The sequence below is a fragment of the Schistocerca piceifrons genome, chromosome X (assembly GCF_021461385.2).
Source record: "Schistocerca piceifrons isolate TAMUIC-IGC-003096 chromosome X, iqSchPice1.1, whole genome shotgun sequence".
Taxonomy (NCBI): domain Eukaryota; kingdom Metazoa; phylum Arthropoda; class Insecta; order Orthoptera; family Acrididae; genus Schistocerca; species Schistocerca piceifrons.
Window position 1 is genome coordinate 106304937 of NC_060149.1, and position 20364 is coordinate 106325300.

General features: G+C 42.9%; 1 non-coding gene across 1 annotated transcript; it reads right to left on the reverse strand.

The window, feature by feature from the left end:
• Positions 1-262: 262 nt before the first annotated feature.
• On the reverse strand, positions 263-337 carry Trnat-ugu. The gene has a single exon. It is a non-coding gene; the product is annotated as a tRNA-Thr (tRNA).
• Between the last annotated feature and the right edge of the window lie 20027 nt (positions 338-20364).

Sequence of the window (20364 nt, forward strand, 5' to 3'; positions counted from 1 at the left end):
GGGAGTGGAACAGGGTTGTAGCCTATCGTCAATGTTATTTAATCTGCACATTGGACAAGCAGTGAAGGAAACCAAAGAAAAATTTGGAGTCGGAAATAAAGTTCACGGAAACTTTGAGGTTTGCCGATGACACTGTAATTCTGTCAGAGGCAGCAAAGGACTTGGCAGAGCAGTTGAACAGAATGGACTTTAGAATTATATATTAATACCTTCAGCTGCCGAAGGGCGTTGATACACATCAACGGAGAAAGGTGCAAATGTGTGCCCCGACCGGGACTCGAACCCGGGATCTCCTGCTTACATGGCAGACGCTCTATCCATCTGAGCCACCGAGGGCACGGAGGATAGCGCGACTGCACGGACTATCTCGCGCACGCCTCATGGCCGGTATTGCGAGACGTATATACTTATATGGATATGGTGTCTAACAGACACCATTGATGACCTGCAGCTGTCTAGAACGAATTTAGAATTATATATTAATACCTTCAGCTGCTGACGGGCGTTGATACACATCAACGGGGACAGGTGAAAACGTGTGCCCCGACCGGGACTCGAACCCGGGATATCCTGCGTACATGACAGATGCTCTACCATCTGAGCCAACGTGGGTGTGCGTGGATATACACGCTGAGAATGTGGGTCTCGCGGGAGGCGTGCGCAAGATAGTCCCTGCAGTCGCGCTATCTTCCGTGCCCGCGGTGGCTCAAATGGATAGAGCGTCTGCCATGTAAGCAGGAGATCCCTGGTTCGAGTCCCAGTCGGGACACACATTTGCACCTGTCCTCGTTGATGTGTATCAACGCCCGTCAGCAGCTGAAGGTATTAATATATAATTCTAATTTCGTTCTAGACAGCTGCAGGTCATCAATGGTGTCTGTTCTTTCGAACATGTACGAAAGAACAGACACCATATCCATATAAGTAGGTATATAGAACGGATATTGTCTTGAAAGGAGGATATAAGATGAACATCAACAAAAGCAAACCAAGGATTACGGAACGCATTCAGATTAAATCAGGTAATGCTAAGGGAATTAGATTAGGAGATGAGACACTTAACGTAGTAAATGAGTTTTGCTATTTAAGCAGCAAAATAATTGATCGTGTCCGAAGTAGAGAGGATATAAAATGTAGACTGTCAATGATGAGAAGAGCGTTTCTGAAGAACAGAAATTTATTAACATTGAATATAGCTTTAAGTATTAGGAAATGACACATGGACGATAAAGAGTGTAGGCGAGTAGAGAATAGAAGATTTCTAAATGTAATGCTACAGAAGAATATTGAAGATTAGAGAGGTAGATCACGTAGCTAATGTGATGGTACTGAATAAAACTGGGGAGACAAGAAATTTGTGGCGCGACTAGACCAAAACAAGAGAGCGGTTGACGGGGCACATCCTGAGACATCAAGGGACCACCTATTTAGTACTGGAGGGAAGAGTGTGTGTGTGGGGAGGGGGGAGGGGGTTGATGAGGGGGTAAAAATCGTAGGGGAAACCAAGACATGAATATAGTAAGCAAATTCAAAAGGTTGTAGGTTGCAGCAGTTATTTGGAAACGAAGAGGCTCGCACAGGATAGAGTAGCATGGAAAGCTGCATCAAACCAGTGTTCGGACTGAAGACCACAACAACAACAAAATCTGGTATATTTCTGTACATTCTTAAGTGTTGGTGAAGAGAAGTGGTTATGTACTTATGACTGCTGCTTCATTATATTGTTTCTCAAGTGGAGGCTGACGTCATAATCATTCAACAGACCTACATCTGAAAGTTTTCTTAGAAAGTTCTTCGAAAATCGAAAGCTGCACAACTGTACCTGTGTGATCGCCAGATAAACACGTTCCTGGTCCTCAGGTACTATGCTCTAACTAAACTGTTAATTCACACTGACCAACGTAAAAATCTAAGAATACTACAGATATTTCTCCCTCACTGCGAAAGAAAACATCTTTCGAATATGTTTTGACCTGGTCAGAAATTTGTTTACCGGATTTCGAAGCAGTCACAAGGACATTGGGGCTACAAAAGAGTTCTCGAATTCTCGGTGTGTTTTACCCCTTACAAGTGAAATTGGGCACAAACAAATAATACGTATTGCACTGTTTTCTACCCTCTACACACGCACCAAGTTTCATCAAGATCGTTTACTGACACTTGGAAATGTTCCCTTGTAAGCCGAAGTCGTTCACTTAATGCGGCCAGTATAACCGGTCACCGCTCGGAATTAATTCCGGCCATGTGCACGACCTGTCAAAACTGTCGGATGCGGAAGTGTATGGACGACGTGCTGTCCTGTTCACGAGCCATTAAAGTGTAGTATGTGCGCTTGGTCTCGTGGTAAGCGTCGCCCACTGTAGGTATTAAGTCTCGAGTTACAGTGCACACCATTCCCTACATTTTTAAATCACATTTCTGTTACCTACTGAGGTTATCAGTCTGAGGAAACTTCAAAGATAGTTTGCTTCTCTTTCTAGCCCAACTGTAACTGCAGAAACTTCCAGAAACTATTCCGTCAAACATCTCGTGGCAGATCAGTTTACGCTCGGGAGTTTCCCCGCTGTACATCGGCTACCGACTACTGGCAACACGAAACTCGCCGCTGGACATCAGGTGCCGCCCGACTATGCGAACACGGTGCGGCGCTGTGAGTTTATTTATCAATCATCATTTTCTTGTTTTAAGTTGTAGTACTCTTTTTACAGCTGCGTATTGGAGTCTGCATACTTGAAACTTCGGAATATTGTTCAAGCGTTACAGAGTAGAGTAGCAAGTGGAAAAAGGGGTAATATTTGCGACATGTTTTTCGCTTTGGGTTTAATAGCTCTAAACCTTTGTATTGTATGTGGGGCGAGTGCTATTGTGCAAAATACGTCAGAAAAGGATTTTTTGGTTTCACGAAAGATCGTTCTGGCATGAATAATTTTCCACATTCAGGAAAACACGGTAACTGACATATGTAATGAACTGCTACCATTTGAGCGCTGTGTGATATTTGCATTCAATAGGCAAGGTTCAGAAGTCGGGAGCAGGACTACTATATGCTCTAACTAACTCAAAGCAACAAAAACCGAAGGGGTGACTGTTACTGTATTTTTGCTTGAACACTGTCATTTCGATCATTTTAGTTTTATTTATTTATTTATTGTTCCGTGGGACCAAATTAAGGAGAAGTCTCCATGGTCATGGAACGAGTCAATACATGAAATTATAACACGATATTAGAAACAGATAAAATGAAATATAAGAAAACATATTCAGGTGACAAGTCGTAAGTTTAAATAAAAAAAATCAACAATGTAACACTGGAATTTGCTTAATTTTTTAGCTCTTCCAGGAGCTCCTCGACAGAATAGAAGGAGTGAGCCATGAGGAAACTCTTCAGTTTAGACTTAAAAGAATTTGGGCTACTGCTAAGATTTTTGAGTTCTTGACTGCAGGAATTTTCCCATGAGTGATCCCACCAACCCCACCTATGCTGTCACCTATAAGCTTTGCCAACCTCCCCTTCCCATACCTGTTGAGGTGCAGGCCATGTCTAGTGAAACCCGTCCTGCTGATAGACTCCACCGACACCACTGAAATGTGACCCACGCCTTCTGTCATCAGCGCACCCCCAAGTCTCATGTTATTATGCCTGACGGCTGTATTAAGATGAGGCCGATCGTGACGCTGAAACAGTTCCACGAAATGCACATTCGTGTTGCCAGTCTGAGTGGCTATCTTTTCCAGGTCACCATCTATGTTATACTCCCCATCCCTATCAATACTATTGCCAGCCCTACCCACAATCACTACCTGATCCTCTTTAGTAAAATCCCTACATAACCCCCCTATGTTAACAGTCACCTGAGCCAATCCTGCATTAGGCTTCACGATGCTGGTGACCTGGTACTCACTCCCCAGCTCTTCCTGCAACTGCTGGCCTACACCTCTGCCATGAGAACTACCTAACAGCAGAACCTTCTTCTTCTTCTTCGACTTTGCAACTGTTCTAGCCACCGTAACTACTGAGGTCTGCTGCATACTTCCTACATCTACAGCTACTAGAGATTCCTCTCCACTAGACTCTGACAGTTGGTCATATCTATTGTAAACACCAATAGTAAAACTATCTGAAAATCTTCTTCTCCTAGCAGATCTCTTGCCAACAGCCAGCTCCAATTCCCCAACCCCTTCTCCCTCCTCATCCTATCTAGCTCCTCCTGTGCGTTTTTCAACTGCACCTGAAGGACACAGATCTTACGCTCCTGCTCCTCTATCAACTTACTCTTGCTACAAAACCTGCAGTTCCAGGAGAGGATCTCACCAGAATGCCCACTGGCTTCCCCACTGCATTCTCCCCGGTGAAAATACTTCGAACAAGTCTCACACCGCAATCCACTACTCACGAACCTACGGCAAAGCCCACACTGCTCACTCATGGTAAAATTTTACTTTTTCTAAGTTCCGCTACTACAATAAGAAGATGTTAAAAACCTGGCTACAATAATCACAAACTTACTCTACAAGGGAAGTAACTACTATTATTAACAGCATTAATAAACAACAAATGTGAATATAACAAAAGACTGATACAGAAAGAGACTCAAACGTCTAATGACACAGTAACGAAGCTGAAAACAGTTCCCAAAAGGTTCTTCTGAAATTATTTCACCAGAAAACACCAAGAACACCGGTTGAAGACTACTTAAGTTCCTAAATAAACCACTATACACAAACAATTAATTAGTACTTAGCTTTCGATGCGCCACTACAGTTGCAACTGGTCAGCGCATCACTATGCAATATTGTTACTGGTGACGAATTATGATATCATTATGTTACCTTGTTAGGAAGGAATTAACACTGAGCCCCAACAAAAGACATATACTGGAGTAAAGGGCAGCGAGAACATAATATATTGCAGCTTGTGGCTCAAAAATGGTGTTCTGCGATACGAACTCCTCCCCAGGCATGTGTCAATCGCAGCTGGTATTTGTTGGCAACAACTTGAGACACTTTTCGGTCGCAGTATAAGAAAAATGACGACAAAACTCCATCACGTGTTGCTACTACACGGAAACGCGCACAAAAAAACACTATCCAGAAATTTGCTCATCTTCTAGACTCAGATGCTTATCCTTCCCGCTCCTTAACGAAAAACTTTAAAGAAAATTCCTTTCCGGACGAAAATGCATTTCCAACCGGGTTTGACGACGTCTTTAACTCAGATCCAGAAAGTGTCCACAGGCTTGGAATCGGTAAGCTATCTGAGCATTGTCAGGCAGTTTTAGATAATGTGAGAGAATATATTGTTGATGGTTGACTTCCCCCTGATGTTTACCATTGTGTTCAACAAACTAATGAAGCCGCTATTGGCTCAAAATGGTTCTAAGGACTATGGGACTTAACATCTGAGGTCATCAGTCCCCTAGACTACGTAAACCTAACTAACCTAAGGACATCACACACATCCATGCCCGAGGCAGGATTCGAACCTGCGACCGTAGCAGCCGCCTGGTTCCGGACTGAAGCGCCTAGAACCGCTCGGCCACCGCGGCCGGTGAAGCCGCTATTAAACTAGTCACTGTGCTAACGTAAATGAAAGACAGCGTACTACTTCAACCTTACGACGAAAGTCTACTTTAATAATAGATAAGGTGTGTGAAACAAGAACTTGCCTCTGTCGGCATGAATTAGTAAGATCTCACTCTGGACTTCGAAACGGTCTATGTGTACTTACTCTCCCGGGTCATTCTCAACTAGTATGGAAATGTAGCTTTCTGTAAACAAAATAAATAAAATTCCATATTGATTTTCTGTCTGGGTGCCAGTAGTTCTGCCACAAAGCGCTAAAAATGTATCCTGTAGCGAGACTGGAATCACAACCCAAGAAAACCTTCATTTCACAGACGACCACGTTACCTCATGCCTAGCGTTTAGTTACGGTTTTTCACCCTCCCCTATTGCCTCAGTGGTGACTAGGACAGATAACTCGCAACTTAAAAGACGAGATAGTTGCAATTTTTGCGTGGAACGACTTTCTTGGCCATGAAACCATAAATTGGTAACCTTAGTTCGCACATAATACGAAAATCACTCAGGTTATTCAATGGAAATTATACAAACACATTAGGTGAATTTAGCAGGATAATTCTGCGCCATCATGGATGTAGCTCGTTGCTCACAGAGTTGCCAAATATATCCTGTGTTGTTGCCAATAATCTGTTATACTCCTAGAAGGAATAATACCAGTCGACACGTTCCTGTAACTGGCAGGAAAGTAATCACAGCTGGTGTCTCGAAAACGCAGCTGCCGAGGGCCGGAATACCCAAAGATTATGTCAGTGATATGTAAATTGAAAGTGTAGGGGGGAGAATGGAAAGGGAATAGCGATGTCAGCTGCATCGGGACATTACGCAGAATCAACGGCAGCGAGCGAAAATGTGTGCCGCATCGGGATTCGGATTGAGATCTCCTGCTTACGAGAGAGGTGCGTTAACCCATGCATCATCCGGGACACAGTGTTATCACAACTGTGCGAAATGTCTCGGCACGCCTCATGGGCGACCCACATTCCCACCGAGCGCCATCTGTCCACAGTCCCTCTCCGTTTCCTCCATGTTCGCTATTCTGAGGTTCCCGCAGGAGCTAGAACGTACTTGCGTATCTGCACTGAAGAACATGGATCCATTGCACATCTTGGCGAATAAATTATATGAATGCATGATGCCCGTTCTTTCGGACATGTCCGAAAGAACAGACACCAAGCATTAACACCCCTGAAGCCCACATAAAACACAGGCCAATTCCAGTGAGGTGACGGAAGTCAAGGAATACCTCCTAATATTGTGTCGGACCTGCTTTTTGCCCGGCATAGTGCAGTAACCCTATGTGGCATAGACTCAACAAGTCGCTGGAGGTCGCCTGCAGAAATATTAAGCCATGCTGCCTCTACAGCCGTCCATAATTGCGAAACTGATGCCGGAGCGGGATTTTGTACATGAACTGACCTCACGATTAAGTCCCATAAATGTTCGATGGGATTCATGTCGGGCGATCTGGGTGGCCAAGTCATTAGCTCGAAATTTCCAGAATGTTCTTCAAACTGATGGCGAACAACCATGGCCTGGTAACATGACGCATTTTCATCCATAAAAATTACATCTTTGTTTGGGAACGTGAAGTCCATGAATGGCTGCAAATGTCTCGAAGTAGCCGAACATAACCACTTTCAGTCAACGATCGGTTCAGCTGGACCAGAGAACCCGGTCAATTCCATGTAAACACAGATCACCCCGTTAAAATAACTTAAGCCGGGTGACAACGGCCGATATTTCGACAGGAGCACACCTGCCCAAATTCAAGGCTGAACTGCACCAAGTAAGCGCTGTACAAGTGAATGTAAAACCTCGGTTTTCAGAGAAACTCCGTAAAGACAGCACACGCCGCCCCCCCCCCCCCGCCCCACACACACACAATGTAAAGACTAGCGCCATCTCAAACCAAAGATAACCGACGTCAGACGTTATCGATAGTTAAATTAATAATCAAGTGGTGAGGTAGCATAAACTCTGTTCTGCAGTTCCTCGACAAGAGAGAGAGCAGGATGTCATGCAGAATTTAAACAAAAACTACCATTTCTATTCATAAGGTTACTTGCCAATTGAATTTAAACAGATTCCTTAGTAACACTACCCCAGTAGCTGGAAGTGCATGCCAGAATCTCCGTGTTGTTGTAGTCCATGGGATGACCTGTGCCAAAACAATGTTCGGCAATAGTGGATTTCCTCGGCTGTTGTAAACGTGTGTGGCGCTTATACTCAGTACGCCGGTCCTCCACAGTCTTGATACCCTGACCAATATATGACATGCCACAACTTCGAGAAATGTGATAGACACAAGACTCACGCAAACCAAGATCATCCTTACGGAACCTAAAAGGACACTGATCTTAGATCGTGGTTGAGAAACACACTTCACATCATATTTCCGCAAAATACGACCAATCCTTTTCGAAATGCTCCCTGAATAAGGCAAATAGGCCGTAGACTTTGGTGCCACCTCGGTATTATCATCATTCACCCGGTGCACAGTTGATCGATAGCGCAACGACGTTTAATCTGTCTTTCACTACAATAATTCTGACGAAAGGTGACTTCGAGATGGGCTAACTCAGGTGACAAACTGTCACTGTCGGAGATGACATAGGTCCTGTGGACCCACGTTGAGCCAAATGGTGACAACTATCAGCCTGTCAGCGTGAGTACGCTTCCTGTAAACGGCATGTCCCAACGAACCATCCACCTTCCTACTCACCAACACATCACATCAACGCCTCCATGCTACCACAATATTCAATTGAGAATTATAGATGTGTAATGCGGCGGCAGAGAAGTGCTGAAGATTGTAGCATTTACCGAGACGGTCCATATGCTGCTGATTCATAGCGACAAAATCACCACCACGTCGATTATAGCCTAGACTTAATTTCAGCTTGTGAATGAATTGCTCAACAGTGAGTGAATAGCATCAATGCCCCTGAACCTCACGTGCAACACAGGTCCATTATACCGAGGTGACAGAAATTATGGGATACCTAAGACGGCCATCCTCTTCCACCTCCAACGTGAAACGAATATTCGGCTGAATTGAATTCTAGTTTCTAAAAGGTTGTTCAAATTATCACTGCCTTACGACGTATCCCATAACTTGTGTCACCTCAGTGTAATGGACCTGTGTAGTACATGGCTTTTCGCGGATGATGCTGTAGTATACAGAGAAGTTGCAGCATTAGAAAATTGTAGGGAAATGCAGGAAGATCTGCAGCGGATAGGCACGTGGTGCAGGGAGTGGCAACTGACCCTTAACATAGACAAATGTAATGTATTGCGAATACATAGAAAGAAGGATCCTTTATTGTATGATTATATGATAGCGGAACAAACACTGGTAGCAGTTACTTCTGTAAAATATCTGGGAGTATGCGTGCGGAACGATTTGAAGTGGAATGATCATATAAAATTAATTGTTGGTAAGGCGGGTACCAGGTTGAGATTCATTGGGAGAGTCCTTAGAAAATGTAGTCCATCAACAAAGGAGGTGGCTTACAAAACACTCGTTCGACCTATACTTGAGTATTGCTCATCAGTGTGGGATCCGTACCAGATCGGGTTGACGGAGGAGATAGAGAAGATCCAAAGAAGAGCGGCGCGTTTCGTCACAGGGTTATTTGGTAACCGAGATAGCGTTACGGAGATGTTTAACAAACTCAAGTGGCAGACTCTGCAAGAGAGGCGCTCTGCATCGCGGTGTAGCTTGCTCGCCAGGTTTCGAGAGGGTGCGTTTCTGGATGAGGTATCGAATATATTGCTTCCCCCTACTTATACCTCCCGAGGAGATCACGAATGTAAAATTAGAGAGATTAGAGCGCGCACGGAGGCTTTCAGACAGTCGTTCTTCCCGCGAACCATACGCGACTGGAACAGGAAAGGGAGGTAATGACAGTGGCACATAAAGTGCCCTCCGCCACACACCATTGGGTGGCTTGCGGAGTATAAATGTAGATGTAGATGTAGATGGGGTTCAGGGGCGTTGATGCTGTTCACCTACTGTTGAGCAATTCTTTCACAAACACAAATTAAGTCTGGGCTATAATCGACGTGGTGGTGGTTTGGCGTTATGAATCAGCAGCATATGTACAGTCTCAGTAAATTCTACAATCGTCAGCACATCTCTGCCGTCGCATTGCACCTCTGTAATTCTCATTTGAATATTGTGGTAGCATAGAGGTGTTGTTCATATAAAAACGTCAGGGGCTAAATTAATAACATTCTCCACAGGCTGTGCATAGTACCTCTGCCCCATACTTATCTTTGTGAAGCAGTTGTTATTTCGTGTTATTTCTGTCTTAAGCGCACTGCATGTTAAAAAGCCCTTCAACATAGACGCTTTTCGCTTTTATTGACTTAATCATTACGAGTAGATGATTTCTGTCGTTCTTTCAGTATTTATAGGCTGAATGACGGTTTTGCTTAAGGATGACTTATCTATTAGTGTTCTGTGTTACTTGTTCCACTCTCTGGTGACGACTGTTTCTCCTTTCACGTTAGCTGGTTTCATTTGCTCCGCTTGTTTTGGAGATCGCTTTTTCGTACGTGGCGTATCGTTTTCATGCGCACTAGAGTACTTGATATGTTATTTATAGCTTACGAAGTTCCGCTATGGATATTCAAGTTTTATAGTCAATGCTGTGCTGTTATTTGTTCATTTGTGTTCCTCTGGTTTGGGGATAGTGCCAATGACAACGTTCTTAAGAAAAATATTTTCAAATTGTGTAATGATCAAAGTCATGTTGACCACCTACAATATTTACAGTAAAACGACTGGAACGCTCCAAAAATGTGAATCCTGTCAGGTGAATGAGCTTTTCAGTACGCAGTACACTTAAGACAGAACAACGAAATAATTGTCACTCAAGGCTCATGTAAGCTGGTATTCCTTTTGCTGGTAGTATAATTGAATCTTGACAATAATGCAGAATAAGTTTGGCAACTTTGTGCCGAACGAATTACATCTACATCTACATCTACACCTTCATGGTTACTCTGAAATGCACACTTAAGTGCCTGGCAGAGGGTTCATCGAACCATTTTCATACTACTTCTCTACCATTCCATTCTCCAATGGCGCGTGGAAAAAATTAACACCTAAATCTTTCCGTTCAAGCTCTGATTTCCCTCATTTTATTATGATGATGATTTCTCCCTACGTAGGTGGGTGACACCAAAATATTTTCGCATTCGGAAGAAAAAGTTGGTGATTGAAATTTCGTAAATTGATCTCGCCGCAAAGAAAACCGCCTTTGTTTCAGTGACTCCTACATCAACTCGCATATCATATTAGTGACACTCTCACCCCTATTGCGCGATAACACGAAACGAGCTGCCCTTCTTTGCACTTTTTCGATGTCCTCTGTCAATCCTACCTGGTAAGGATCCCACGCTGCGCAGCAGTATTCCAGCAGAGGACGGATAAGTGTAACGTAGGCTGTCTCTTTAGTGGGTTTGTCGCATCTTCTAAGTTTTCTGCCAACAATGCGCCGTCTTTGTTTCGCCTTCCCCACAATATTATCTATGTGGTCTTTCCAATTTAAGTTTCTCGTAATTGTAATTCCTAGGTATTTAGTCGAATTGACAGCCCTTAGATTTGTGCGAGCCGGCCGGAGTGGCCGAGCAGTTCTAGGCGCTACAGTCTGTAACCGCGCGACCGCTACGGTTGCAGGTTCGAATCCTGCCTCAGGCATGGATGTGTGTGATGTCCTTAAGTTAGTTAGGTTTAAGTAGCTCTAAGTTCTAGGGGACTGATGACCTCAGCAGTTAAGTCCCATAGTGCCCAGAGCCATTTGAACCATTTGTGCGATTTATCGTATACCCAAAATTTATCGGATATCTTTTAGTACCCATGTGGATGACCTCCCACTTTTCTTTGTTTAGTGCCAATTGCCACTATTCGTACCATACAGAAATTCTCTCTAGATCATTTTGTAATTGGAATTGATCTCTGATGATCTTACTAGACGGTAAATTACAGCGTCATTTGCAAATACTCTAAGGGGGCTGCTCAGATTATCACCCAGATCATTCATGTAAATCAGGAACAGCAGAGGGCCTATGACTACCTTGCGGAGCGCCAGATATCAGTTGTGTTCCACTCGATGATTTACCGTCTATCACTACGAACTGTGACCTCTCTGAGAGGAAATCACGAATCCAATCACATAACTGAGACGATACTGCATATGCACGCAGTTTGTTTATTAGTCGCTTGTGAGAAACTGTATCAAAAGCCTTCTGGAAATCTAGGAATATGGAATCGATCTGAGATCCGTTGTCAACAGCACTCATTACTTCATGGGACTAAAGAAGTAAATGTGTTACACGAGAACGATATTTTCTGAATCCGTGTTGGTTATGTATCAATAAGTCATTTTCTTCAAGGTGATTCATAATGTTCGAGTACAGTATATGCTCCGAAATCCTACTTCAAATTGAGGTCAGTGATATGGGTCTCTAATTCAACAGGTTACTTCTATTTCCTTTCTTGAATATTGGTGTGACTTGTGCTACTTTCCAGTCTTTAGGAACAGACTTCTCGTCAAGTAATCGGTTGTATATGATTGCTAAGAAAGGCGCTATTGTGTCTGCATCCTCGGAAAGGAACCTGCTTGGTATACCATCTGGACCGGAAGGCTTGCCTTTCTTTAGTGATTTGAGTTGTTTCACAACACCTAAAATATCTACTTTTCTGCCACTCATGCTAACAACTGTTCTGGTTTCGAATCCTGCTAAATTCATTTGATTTTACGTGTCATTTGCATTGAATAATCTTTGTGATTTTCGCTTAAGATGAGAAATAAGGTCCTCAATTTACGATTTTACGTTCAGGAAAGTCATTCCACGTGGAAATTGCAACAAATCTCGTCTTTCACCACTGGGCAATAAGTGAGACACGGATACTGCAGGTCTTCGTCAGACCTGGGATAATGTGGTCGCCCCTCAGACAAAGGCTGTGTTGGCCCGTGAGCCCAGTCTCACTGAAGGGTATACTTTTAGGCGTACTGTTACAGCACTAAATGCAGTCACTCTGAAAATCAGGAACGAAATATTAAGAAAATTCCTACATCAAATATACTCTCGCTACTTCCAGTATCTCCTAGTGTAAGGGCGCTGCACAATTGATAATGCCTCTTTCCACTTCTGCCGAGATAACTTAACGGTTTCTGTGATTACACAGTTTTATTACGAAATTCCACACTTCCATACTATTTGAGTATGACAGGACAGCAAGTAAAAACACAATTTCGAACCCCAAAGTGAATAATATCTTACTAATTCGTGCTCATGTGGTGGCACTCGTGTTATAGATTCTTCATGTTTTATTAAAAAAGACATTCGTCGGAAGGTTGTCATGGTAAGTTGTATTTTATTTGCATTAGTGCAGTGCATATTCTAACAGCGTTTTCCTTTAATATATTCAACACAACAGTAAACATTTATCAATCATCAACAATATATTTTCTCACATTGTCTAACACAGTCTGACAATGCTCAGGTAGATTAACGAATCCACGCGTGAAGAAACCAACTGATTCTGAGTTACAGATGTCGTCAAACCGGGTATGAAGTGCATTTTCGTCCGGAAAAGCATTTTCGTGACGTTTGTTCAATAAAGAGTGGGAAAGGTTAAGATTTGAGGGTATAAGGTCAGAATAACAAGTGCGTGAGGGATGGATTCCCTAACAACCTTCTGGATAGTTTGGTTTTTGCAATCAGCAGGGTGTCTTATCGTGTATTAGCAACAAGCGATGCAGTTTTATCTGTCGTTTTTCTTACAATGCGAACGATATGTGCCTCGGTTGTTGGCAAAAAATTCCAGCTGCTTTGTACACACTCTGGGGGAGAGTTCCTGAAGCACAACTCATTTTTTTAGCCAATAGATGCAATATTTGTTCACACGGCCCTTTGCTTGAGTTTTTGTCGCTTGTTAACGTTCAGCCGTTAATTTTTTGTTAGGGAGTTAACATAAAGGCACCATAACTCGCCACCAGCAACAATGTTGCATAGGAATGCTCATTGTATGTACTGATGGTATTTATGCAAAAATTGAATAATAATCACTGCTTTGATTTTTGTTGCAATATCGCACAACGCTTAAATGGTCGCAGTTCATCATACACAGCCCATCACGTATCGATACTGTAAGTAGGCTGTTTAGGTTTTTTTTATTGGTAACGCCACCTCTGTATGAAAATCACTGGCTGTGCTGTGGGCAGTCTGTGTCTGCTTTGCATTGTTGTAATACTCGCCATTGTAGTGTTGGGCAGCGGCAGCTGGATGTAAACAACGCGTAGCGTTGCGCAGTTGGAGGTGAGCCGCCAGCAGTGGTGGATGTGGGGAGAGAGATGGCGGAGGTTTGTAATTTGTCATGAACTGCTATATTTATATATGATGATATCAAGGTAAATACATTGTTTGTTCTCTATTAATATCTTTCATTTGCTAACTATCCCTATCAGTAGTTAGTGCCTTCCATAGTTTGAATCTTTTATTTAGCTGGCAGTAGTGGCGCTCGCTGTATTGCAGCAGCTTGAGCAGCGAAGATTTTTGTGAGGTAAGTGATTTGTGAAAGGTATAGTTTAATGTTAGTCAGGGCCATTCTTTTGTAGGGAATTTTGAAAGTCAGATTGCGTTGCGCTAACAAAATATTGTGTGTCAGGTTAAGCACAGTCATGTATAATTGTTGAAAGGGGACGTTTCAATACTTCCTGAACGTGGATAATCATTCATGCCGGATCTATCTTTCTTGAAACAAAAAAATCAATTTATGACGTGTTTTGCCCGAAGACACACTCCCCACGGACAATACAAATATTCCTAGCCGCCTCTGCTGCCTTTAACCCTCTATTAAAATCAAAGCGAGTAATATGTCGCAAGTGTTAAATATTTTTCCACTTGAGTCTATTTTACAACTCTTAATCAACGTTCGTAAGTTTCAAGTATGCAACATCCAATACGTAACTGCAAGATAAATTCTAGAACTTCAGGAGAGTAAATTAAATTGATAAATACACTCATAGTCCCGTGCCACGTACCCTGGCGCACGGCCCCTGACGTTGAGCAGCAGGTGGCGTATGGCCAGTAGCCGCTGTCCGGCGGCCGCTGCACGGCGAAGACCATAAACTGTTGTGAACTTGACACAGTCGCGAACTGTTTGGAGGAATAGTTTTTGCTGTTACAGGACTGTTAGAAAGTGCAGCGAATTATCTTAAAGTTTCCATCAGATTGATAACTCTGGCAGTCAACTGAAATGCAATTTAAAAATATAGGGAATGTGGCGAACTACAATGCGTGACGCTTACCACGAAACCACGAGCAGATAAAGCACTGAAACAGCTGAAGAGTGTTAGCACGTCCTCCATACTCTGCCGCGTCCAACACTGTTGCCAGATCGGCATATGACCGAACTTAAGAATTTTGAGCGCCGTCCGCTTTTACTGGCCACCTTAACTGAATGACTCCGGCTTAGTCTCTACGGCGGCCGGACGAGGCAAGGTTTTATGTCCAAGATTGTACACTACTAGCTGTGTGACATGGTGCATTGTCCTGCTGGTAGATGCCACCGTGCCGGGGAAAAACTAGCTGCACTTGTGGTAGACATGGTCCCCAAGGATTGATGCAACTTGTGTTGATCCATTATGCCTTTCAGATTGACTAGGTCACACCGGAAATGCCACGAAAACATTCACAAGACCATAAGCCTCCCTCTTCCGGCGTCGACACTTTTGGGGTTTGTTGCAGGATGTTTGCCTTCAGACGTTTTATGTCGTATGCACCAACGACCATCAGTCCGATTGAGCATAAAACGTGATTCATCTAAAAGGCCATCTTTTTCCTCTCAGTGGACGTCCAGTTGCTGTATTGGCGTCCAAATACCCGCCTTCGTCGCCGATGAGCAGCAGTCAGCATGGATGAACGAGTCAGGCTCCACCTGTAGAGGCCCATACGCAACAACGTTCTCTGAACGCTCGTTGAGGAGACACTGTTGGTAGCCCCTTGGTTCATGTGATCGGTCAGTTGCTCAACAGCTGCGCGTCTATTCGCCCGTTCACATATCCGCAGCAGTCGTTAACCCTTGTCATCTGTGGCCCGTAGCTCATAACGTTTGCCTTAGGGCCGGTTTTGCATAGCGCCATTTGCCATGCACGGTATACTTTAACCACGGTAGCACGTGAACAGCTTACAAACTTAGCAGTTTGCGAAACGCTTCCACCAATGGCCCGAAACCCAATGATCACGCACTTTTGTCAGATAAATCGCTCCGCTTCCGCATTACGACAACAACTGCACTGGTTTACGCTTCCCCCCGACACACTATACAAGGTGGTCCATTGATCGTGACCGCGCCAAATATCTCACGAAATAAGCGTCAAACGAAAAAACTATAAAGAACGAAACTTGTCTAGCTTGAAGGGGGAAACCAGATGGCGCTATGGTTGGCCCGCTAGATGGCGCTGCCATAGGTCAAACGGATATCAACTGCGTTTTTTTAAATAGGAACCCCCATTTTTTTATCACATATTCGTGTAGTACGTAATGAAATATGAATGTTTTAGTTGGACAACTTTTTTCGCTTTGTGATAGATGGCGCTGTAATAGTCGCAAACATATGGCTCACAATTTTGGACGAACAGTTGGTAGCAGGTAGGTTTTTTAAATTAAAATACAGAACGTAGGTACGTTTGAACATTTTATTTCGGTTGTTCCAATGAGATACATGTACCTTTGTGAACTTATCATTTCTGGGAACGCATGCTGTTACAGCGTGATTACCTGTAAATACCACATTAATGCAATAAATGCTCAAAATTATATCCGTCAACCTCAATGCATTTGGCAATACGTGTAACGACATTCCTCTCAACAGCGAGTAATTCGCCTTCCGTAATGTTCGCACGTTGATGGACAATGCGCTGACGCATGTTGTCAGGCGTCGTCGGTGGATCACGATAGCAAATATCCTTCAACTTTCCCCACAGAAAGAAATCCGGGGACGTCAGATTCGGTGAACGTGCGGGCCATGGTATGGTGCTTCGACGACCAATCCATCTATCATGAAATATGCTATTCAATACCGCTTCAACCTCACGCGAGCTATGTGCCGGACATCATTCATGTTGGAAGTACGTCGCCATTCTGTCATGCAGTGAAACATTTTGTAGTAACATCGGTAGAACATTACGTAGGAAATCAGCATACATTGCACCATTCAGATTGCCATCGATAAAATGGGGGCCCAATTATACTTCCTCCCGTAGTGCCGCACCATACATTAACCCACCAAGGTCGCTGACGTTCCACTTGTCGCAGCCATCGTGGATTTTCCGTTGCCCAATAGTGTATATTATGCCGGTTTACGTTATCGCTGTTGCTGAATGACGCATCGTCGCTAAATAGAACGCGTGCAAAAAATCTGTCATCGTCCCGTGATTTCTCTTGTGCCCAGTGACAGAACTGTACACGGCGTTCAAAATCGTCGCCATGCAATTCCTGGTGCATAGAAATATGGTACGGGTGCAATCGATGTTGATGTAGCATTCTCAACACCAACGTTTTTGAGATTCCCGATTCTTGCGCAATTTTTCTGCTACTGATGTGCGGATTAGCCTCGACAGCAGCTAAAACACATACTTGGGCATCATCATTTGTTGCAGGTCGTGGTTGACGTTTCACATGTGGCTGAACGCTTCCTGTTTCCTTTTGTAACGTAACTATCCGACGAACGGTCCGGACACATGGATGATGTCGTCCAGGATACCGAGCAGCATACATAGCACACGCCCGTTGGGCATTTTGATCACAATAGCCATACATCAACACGATATCGACCTTTTCCGCAATTGGTAAACGGTCCATTTTAACAAGGGTAATGTATCACGAAGCAAATACCGTTCGCACTGGCGGATTGTTACGTGATACCACGTACTTATACGTTTGTGACTATTACAGCGAAAAGAGTGGTCCAACTAAAACATTCATATTTCTTTACGTACTACACGAATATGTAATAAAAATGGGGGTTCCTATTTTAAAAAAAACGCAGTTAATATCCGTTTGATCTGTGGCAGCGCCATCTAGCGGGCCAACCATAGCGCCATTTGGTTTCCCCCTTCAAGATAGACGACTTTCGTTCTTTGTAGTTTTCTTCGTTTGATGCTTATTTCGTGAGATATTTGGCACGATCACTATCAATGGACTACCCTGTATATACCCTCCACTATTAGAGCAGCCACCTGTCGTTTGTGACTGGTTATAGCGCGCTGACGTCGTACATAGGCGGTGGTCACGTTAATGTCACTGGACAGCGTAATTTTAAAGAAGAGCAAAGGAAATGCAATATAGCGGAAGCCATCAACGCATCCTAGAATGGTGATGATTAGTCTCTTTATAGACGGAACATATCTTGATATTAAAGGGAATTTTCATTACGAATAGTCTGCGGGGAAGCGGAGGAGACGTGATGTTTAGTTCATAACCACTAGTGTCGTGAGTGAAAACCCCAATGTATTTGTGATCTCTCGCCGATTGATTGTATAGGCGTACTGTCGGTAATGTGAATAAGTAAATGTTATAGGTCTCATTGATTATATTCTAGAGAAGTAGGAATGGAAACCCATTTTCTACTACCCCTTTCTTTCATCCGTAAATATCTATAACACAAACACAACATTGCAATTCGCCATCAGTCATCACAGCACAAGCTATCAAGCATGACGCAACATGATTTGTGTGTGTGGTAAGATAAGAACGAATAATGAAACTCGTGCATTGTACTACAACCGAAATGGAACTGACCAGAGTTCGGTCTGAGGCGTATTCCTGATCATTTGTCTGTGTCACGTCATACCCACTGACGCAGAAATACTGCAGTGTAAATGTATCGACAAAGAAACGACTAGCGCCATTTACGCTAGACAGTAGGAAGTTTCACTAGTTAAAAAACCTCAATGAGAACATTACAGGACCAAGATCTGTTCTGTGTGACGTATAATTAAAAAAGTCACACGCACCTAGCAAATTAAATAATTAAGACCAATAATTTTGAGATAAAATCTGAATCCTTTACGTTACATTAAAAAACAATATGATATCTAAAGAAGGAGATGAATCATGATCAATGGGTATAAGCAAACACGCTATGACTGAACACTGATCTAACTGAAACACAAAGTAACTATGAATTCATTTCACACAGAACTCCAAATCCAATTTCAACAACAGATAGTATCTATTATCCATCTACTGACACACATTTCACTAGCATGCAGTACGATAATGAGACAGTTGCACGTTTTCGTTAATTAATCCTGTAATTAGTAATTACCGGTTAAATTAAATGTTGTATACAAAGCCAAAACATAATTGAAGAGATAGTAAAAAACGATGAAAATCTATGAATCGTTGCAGCGGAAAGTTTATTTACAAACTTTATTTAATTTTTCGTAATTTCTCGTATTTGAAGCAAACTCTTCAATTAACAATGGCCCAAGTAGCAATTAAGATAAAAAATCGCTAAGAATCAAATTATTCAGCTTGTAAGCACGTTTTGAATGTTACACGAATCTTAAAAATTGTTGCAGTTAATGATATATACTGCAAATGTAATTACTAGTTTTGCTTCCCTGGTGAAATGATCTATACGAGTATAGGGATATACGCTAATTATGTTGGGGTATCAGTTCTCTCGAACGTTTTTCGAAGCAGAATCTTTCTTCATCTGATGGACGATTCAAGCCACACGTGTTTGAGGTGTTTTAAATTTATCTGTTCAACTCGCAATAGTAAATTTTCTAGACGGGAAGCATTGTTCTCACTTCGTGGTTTTTTTTTACGTATTAATAATGTTTCCCGGTGTTCCTGACAGACTTAAACTTTATCAATAGCAGGCGAAACTTGGTTCACCTTCGTGACTGTATGAGAGATCCTCCTCAAGCTGCAAACTCTATGCAACCATAGACAGTGACTAACTGATTACAGTAATCTCGCATTTCGACTTTAATTGCATGTTGTCACAGATATTTTTTTACACTTGTAGCCGATACTGTGTAGCCTGAACAGCTTTCTTATTGCCAGTATAGAAACTTCTATGCTCGTAACTGGTGAGTAAAGAGAACTTTTGTGCATTTATAACTGTTTTACCAGTAAAAAAAGTACAGGCTGAACCCGAACTACATCGGATATCGTTCAGTGATATTTCCTCAATATCTTGATGTAAGGGACCATTATCTCCGGTGGCTCAGTAATGATGGAATTATGATTTATTCGGTTTGTTACCTGCAATTACTTTTCTTTCTGTGAAAATACTTTCACATCAGCGAGAACGCTTGTTATACGCAATCTGAAAACGCACTGCAAAGAACACAGAGTGATGTTACAAATATCTGACGCAACTATACTTTGATGTTGCTGCTGTCACTGTGGGAAGACCTCAGCACGGCGTCGTTGTGCGGCAGTTCCACTGAATTCAGTGACTCCATACACGAGGCTCGTATCAGACAACTCTTCATCAGTGAAGCCTTCCACATTTCTGCGTACCACTGTCGATGTACAAGTAACACAGGTGGAGAAACAAATCCAAGCAGTGAGGTGGGCATTACTGTACACAACAGAAGGTACCATGAGTGAACGAAACACGTTTTGGTTTTGAACAAGACTCACGGAGTATCCCACTGACATTTTCAATGTTGTGCAGATATTTTAGTATCACGCAAATACAAAGATAACTGGGGGAGGAGGGGGGGAGGCAAGAAATTGAACGAA